The sequence below is a fragment of the Cariama cristata genome, unplaced genomic scaffold (assembly GCF_000690535.1).
Source record: "Cariama cristata isolate BGI_N322 unplaced genomic scaffold, ASM69053v1 scaffold18536, whole genome shotgun sequence".
Classification (NCBI taxonomy): domain Eukaryota; kingdom Metazoa; phylum Chordata; class Aves; order Cariamiformes; family Cariamidae; genus Cariama; species Cariama cristata.
The window spans coordinates 1-6,903 of NW_009624031.1; the positions used below are offsets into that span (position 1 = coordinate 1).

The 6,903-nt window shown below is 40.2% G+C and overlaps 1 protein-coding gene across 1 annotated transcript in view; it reads left to right on the plus strand.

The window, feature by feature from the left end:
* Positions 1 to 6: 6 nt before the first annotated feature.
* RNF130 (ring finger protein 130) overlaps positions 7 to 6,903 on the plus strand; it is a 43,075-nt gene continuing 36,178 nt past the window's right edge. Inside the window, exon 1 of the mRNA XM_009703021.1 lies at positions 7 to 89. The gene's annotated coding sequence lies outside the window, so the exon portion shown is untranslated. The remainder of the gene's footprint in view (positions 90 to 6,903) is intronic.

Below are 6,903 nucleotides of genomic sequence, written 5' to 3' on the forward strand. Positions count from 1 at the left end.
GCTGAGGATCGACCGCGGCCGCTACGGGCAGGATTCCCCCAAGGTGGAGGTCAAGGGCCTGCTGGTGGCTCCCGTCCCCATCAACGGAGGTAACGCTTCCTTTGCAGCCGTCGGTTGCTCGCTGTCGGGTGTCCCCTTTACAGGGTGGTTGGCCTTTGTCTGAGCTTTGCAGACTTTCCTAGAGAGCTCTGGCGAAAGGGGAGGAAGAACTTGCCCAGAGGAAAATTAAAAAAAAAAAAAAATCATATCCATGATCTGGGAGGGCGGGCTTGAATAACGGCTCTGCAAAGCATTATGTGTTTTCCAGCATGGATCCCAGTAGGCTGGTGATATTGAGCGATGAAGGTATTATTTCTAAGCTAATTACACAGAGCCGGTAGCGATAGTTAACAGTATTTGGTTACAGCGTTGCTGTGAATCTCGGAACAGCTGCATAGCTATCTCACTGTGATAGATACGCATCTGGATGGCTTTTGCAGCTGCCTGAAGTTATGCTTGTTCAGTTTACATTTCTTAAAAATGCTATTTAAGCTGTCCATCAAGACTTGGAAGGACTGAAGCCATCAAGCTGTTACACTCACGACCAGTCCAAAATGCGCTTGTTTGTGGTACTAAACATTGTGTAGTGCTTCCAAATGTGTTTTCTTTTAAGTGAAGCTGTTGTCCATCAGTCGGGGTTTGTGGGTGTTTTGGACAAATGTTGGGTTTTATAGAGAACACTGATTTAAACAAGTGAGAGTATTGTCTTGATTTTTGCCTGAAATGAAACCAATTGCTTCAGTCATAATGATGTGGTTTTAGTAGTATCTTCTTTTGAAAATCCTTAAAGATGTCAGTGTAGATAATGTCAAGAAGAAATGGACCACTTGATGGATCACAGTGATCCCAACCTGTCTCCTGGACAGTAAATCTCTGAATAATACATTAAGTGAAATAATGTAGTCAGTTAAAACTAGACTATAAGTGGTGAATATTAAGATTTTATTTTTTTTTTAAGAATTGATAATGCTGAACTACTGTATTCTTAAAAGCTTTTGAGAATTTACCAAATCTTAAGATCAGGAAAATACTTTGATGCTTCTTCAGAACAAAATGCATCCTGCTAGGCAGCCTACAATAAGCTTCTAGTACGTATGAAGCAGACTGTGTATCAGCAGATGCTTGCCAGTTTCATTGAAGCTCAGTTTCATTAGCTTTACAAAGTGTTAACTAGAATGTATTAATATAGCATATTTTTGGGTGGAAGGGTGAGGAAACAAAAATCATGGAGCAAGTCTACTGTAAAATGATTTTCATTTGTACTTCAAATCCTACCTTCAGCATGCTCTGAGTCAGCTATCATCAAATATACTCAGTCTGTCTGTCTTCTGCTTCCTGGTATTCCTTGCTTAAACACACACACTCCAACTGCCATATGAAATCAGGAGGCTGTCCTGACAGTGTTAGGCATGTAAACACTGTTATTGCAAGTAGTATTTTTAGAGCTTCTAAAACTGCTGCCTTTTAGTATATGCAAGGTATCAAAACGTTTGGTTATTTAGTAGCTGTATTATTTGTTAAGAAAAACTTTTGATATTAATTACTTTTTAACCTGCTTCTGTAACTTTTTCTGTTTTCTTCTGATACGGTCTTCACCAAGTGTGATTAAAACATTGAGGGATACTGACAGCATTTCACTGGAAGCTAATAATGAGAGAAGACCTAAATGAAATTCTGAGCAGTCCATAAACAGCATTTTTATACCATACTGCTAAGTATTACGATGAATAAGTTCAGTGAGAAAGCACAGCAAAAAAGAAATTGCAGACCTCAATTTCTGCAGTTTTGATACGCTGCAGTCATTACAACTTTGCCATCAGTTGTTGGGGAGATTCAGTTCTGTTGTTCTGTCAACAGGAGACTGTTAAACACTGCAGCAGTTGTCTTCCTTTAAAGTTCTGAATTGTTCTATGTAGGTTGTTATATAATATACATTTTATTTTAATTTCCCCAAGGCATGCTTCATGTAGCTTAAATATTTCATGTAGTAGGAAAGACTGGAGTATTTTATGCTTTTAGGTAAGATGTTCTTGAATGCTTAAGGGTCTTATGTTTATATTCTTCTGCTTTTTTATATCTAGATTTCATAAAAGATGATGCTGTCTTGCTGAAAGTAATTGCTGTAATGCCTTTTTATCAGCCTGTTAATATTGCTGTAGAACTTGTTTGCGAAATATTTTTTCTAATGGCTCTTAACCTGAGAAGCTAGCATCAGCCTCTGCGGTTAGAGCAGTAAATGCTCTACTCCAGTTCTCGTGTACCCTAAGAAGAAAAGGACTCTACAACTGTTAACAACTATATTTGAAAGTATCTTGACGTGGAAACTGCTTTGATGTCAAATATTCATCCATTTATGGGCTAACCCTTGAAATTTCCACAAACGTGGGTGATCTCTTAGCATCTTGATGGTGTAGGCTGTTTTAGAACTGAAACTTCCGTAATGTCACATTTTTGCATGCTATGTTAAGATCCCTTATTCATTGCCCGCAGGGAATTAAATGAATTCACTGATTCAAGATTTAGGGCTAAAGATCTGCTGCTGAACATACACCATTTGTAATAGCACAGCCTGTGATTTTAAGCGTTGTACTCTGCGGTGTTTTTTGATAACTTGTGTTTTTGAATATGTCCAATATTTTATATACCACTTTTTGAAGTTGCCAGTCCCATATGATTACCCATCCTTTAAATCTCAGTGCAGAATGATAAATTCAATCACTTCTCTTGTTTCTTTAGCAGAATTTCTTTAATCAAATTCAACCTTGTCATGTTAATGCATGTATTAAAACTCCTTTCCGTGATCTTTTCGTAGACCCTTGTATGAAATTGATACTGACTTTCAAAAGCAATGTTCCCCTGGAAGTGATACGGCAGTAATTTGCATGACTGCTTGTCAATGTGACTTGTGAAAGCGTACCTCCAGCGAGCTGTTGGTCACAGTTGGCCCCTGGGTGTAAATACAACACCTGTGTACACATACCTTTCCGAGGGCATTAAATGCATGATAGCAGCAGAGTTTCTCTATTAATCTCTTTTCCATTCTTCCACTTCTAGTTCCTTTTTTTATTTCCTCGAACTTGTTAATCTTTTGTCATGACTTCAATAATTTCTTATTAGAAGAGTGTTTTAAACAACTTCTGGATATGAATGCTTGCAGATTATATATAAAAAAAAAGTTCCTCTCATTCTGCATGGAAGGATAATAGTGAAATGTATCTTCACAGCCTGATGCAGCTTTTCTGATAGTTTCATTCAGGTTTATATTATCTCTTCGGTGAGGCTACTGAGCACTTCTCATTCAGTCCCTTACTCTGTTATTTGTGACTTTGTGGAACCAGCCATTTGAACCCAAACTTCTCACAGTAGCTGCCTAGGTACTTGTGGCAGTGTCTGTACGTGCACTGTGTAAGCATTCAGCCCTGTGCCACTCCAGTGACCTCTGCTTTTAAGCATCTTTGGTATTAGGTGCCTGACACCAGTTGTGGTGCTGACCTTTAGGTGTCAGGTATATCCCTCTTACTATGACAAACCAAGCTAGAAGCCATTGAAAACTCACTTTAATGGTTCTTGGTAGAAACTGCGATGCTTTGCTGCTTAGTTCCCTCAAAAATGTTCTCTGTGGTGAACAGGACCCTTCTGTAACTGTCAAATGTGGGTTATTGTGTGTCGTTCTGGGTTTGGATACATGGTTGAGGACTGAAAACATCAGTCCTGTGTGCTCTCAAAGTCCCCTAGCAGATGGTTGGACCTTGCCAGGAGGTGAGATCCTGTGCACCTTGGCTGGCTTGGGTAGCAGGGAAGCAGGCAGGGTGATTAGGGCTGGAGGTGGGACTGATAGGAAGTGGAAGAGCAGCAGACTCAAAGCCCAACTTGAAAACGTTGAGACTTCACTGAGCCAATAGGTCAGGAATGAGAGGGTGAGGGGGATGGAAAGGGACCGGAGTCTAAAGGTGATGATTGTATGAAAGCTGCGTTGGAGAAGGAATTCATAGGAAGGGGACATCGCTGCTGAAAGGGTGGTAGGGTTGTGGCTGGACAAGGAGACTGAGAATTTGAGGAAAAACTAGAATGCTAGAAAAATGTGGAAGTGGGGAAGAAACAATATTGGCTCAATGTTAGGATTGGGGATATATCTTGTGCGTGGTACTGTTAACTATAGCATTTTGTAGCATCTGACACTTCATAAACATGTTGTGTGAACAAGTTTTAGCTGCAGAAGGTTTAAAATGCCAGTTTCCTCATAACTGCAGAGCTTTAGATAACATTCAGACAGAATTTTGTGTTCCTTTCTGGCCCAGAATCCAAAACAATAAGCTTTAGGAAAATGCAAGAAGCAAATATATCAATAGAGTAATGGAAGAAAAATCTTGTGCCATGCATCCATCCTTTACCATTGGTCTCAGTATCCAGCTTAATTACTCGTCATGAATTGATAACAAAAGTGGTGGGTTTATATTGGAGTTTATAGCCGTAATTGTAGTATACTTACTGAGCTAACAAGATTAAATCTGAACTCTTAGCTTCAGTGATTTTCTTTTGTTTAACTTCTTCCCTGAAACAAGATTACCTCTTGTTCAAAGAGTTTCTTTTCATGTTAAAGCCAACTTTAGTCAAAGCAATTACCTGAAATAGCTCTTGAAAATAAAATGTCTCTGTACATAACTCATTGACACAACTTTTAAAAAGTGGAAATTATAACTGGCTTGAACTAGGACTGTATTGATAATAACACAAGTAGTAATGTGTTGAAAGAAAAGATATATTTTGTACGTATTAAACCCTAATGGGATAGCAAATAACTGGTACCATTCCTTGAAATAAGAATCAATCAGTGCTGCTGTGTTACTTCTGTAAATTTCCCAGCTGAATTCCTTTTCTGGGAATTTTATCACAGGATTATAATTAATGTGCTGCACACGGCTGGCTGTTTTGCCAGTCAGGTGTGCTACATAGCACTTGCCTGGGCAGTCCCTGCTGGAGGGAGGGAATGCTTTGGGGCACAGGCTGCATGGGACTGTATCTTCCTCTATGCTGTTTTCTTTCTTTCCCAACAAGTCTCTTGATCTGCTGCTACCAGATACTGGTAGTGTCTCTACACCTATTGTATTACAGTGATTGAAGGTCAGACTTTAAAATGATTTCTGTGTGTGTAGCTGAGATAGACCAGATCTGGCAAGTGATGCTGGCCTCAGAGAATAGAGTATTAGCTAAGATGCAATCATTATCAAGATACTTGACTTTTCTTTTTTTAAAGAAAAAAAAAAAGAAAGGAAAAAACCATGGTATAAAATAGTTAATACCCAGGGTCTGGGGTCATTGGACTGGTGTTTTTCTATGAAAAGGGGACAGAGTCTGCTAACAGTGCAGCAACCTTGGCTGAAATGGGATGTCACACCTACGTTCTAAGCAATGCAAGAGCAACATAAACGCACAGTATATGCAAGAAAGCAAACCCAGTCATGATTCAAAAGTAGAAGGAGACAGTCTACATTCAGGTATGTGTGTACTTACTTCTGACAAAGCCTCTGCCAGCTGACCTATTAATTTCATTTTACTCCCACAAAATGGCTATCCCTCTTATAGGAAGAAAGCTGAAGGACCTAGTCAAGCAACTGGAAAGGATGAGGAGGAAAACACTGTTGCTGTGCTAACGTGAGCTTGCTGATGCACCTTCAGTGGTTGAGGAAGCCTTGTTGGATCTACTGCATTATTAACTATTTCACGTGAATCCCGAAAACGCTGCGTCATTAGTCCTTCAGTGGGTTGGGCTCTGGAAATTAAAAAAATTATTAAGGAGAAACAGTTATATACAAGTTGAGCAGTCCTGTGTGTTCTGCAAGAGGAAACTGAAGCTCTCCTAAAGTAGAAAACAAACGTGCAACCTAAAGGTAGATACTTAAATCACAGCTGATCCTTCTATGAAGGGGCTCTTTGGTGGTGTTGGGACTTACGGTAGGAAGGGAGTTATTTACAACAGCCTTGTATGTAGCTTTTTAACCCAGCAGGCTGCCACTTCTACCAGAAAACACTTTTTTTGCCAACACATTTGTGGTACATAAGTAGACATGGAGAAAGGAAAGGTGGAGTAAATAACTTATGTTTCAAGTAAGCCAGAAGAGTAGCAAACTTATAGAGAAACATACTTAGATGGCTTTCTGTGTGCTTATGTCTTCTGAAATTATGAAATTACATGAGTGACTTCTGATCATATCTTTTTATGTGCAAGTGATTATTTTTAGAATAATTTAATGTGAAGTTGCTTTTCATTCTGGCATGCACATCAGTTTTGGGGCCCTCACGACAAGAAAGACATGAGGTGCTGGAGTGTGTCCAGAGAAGGGCAACGAAGGTGGTGAAGGGCCTGGAGAACAAGTCTGATGGGGAGCGGCTGAGGGAGCTGGGGGTGTTCAGCCTGGAGAAGAGGAGGCTGAGGGGAGACCTGATCGCTCCCTACAACGACTGAAAGGAGGGTGTAGCCAGGTGGGGGTCGGCCTCTTCTCCCAGGCAGCTAGTGACAGAATGAGAGGAAATGACCTCAAGTTGCACCAGGGGAGGTTTAGATTGGGTATTAGGAAAAATTCCTTCACTGAAAGGGTTGTCAAAGCACTGGAACAGGCTGCCCAGAGGAGTGGCAGAGTTGCCATCCCTGGAGGTATTTAAAAGAGGTGTAGATGTGGCACTTGGGGACATGGTTTAGTGCTGGACTTGGCAGTGGTAGGTTAGTGGTTGGACTCAATGATCTTAAAGGTTTTTTCCATCCTAAACAATTCTGTGATCATCCAGGTAATACTTATAAGCCCTTGTTTCTTAGATCCTAATTGGACTTTGGGTAATGGAGCAGAGATGGCATGATAATGAAGAGCT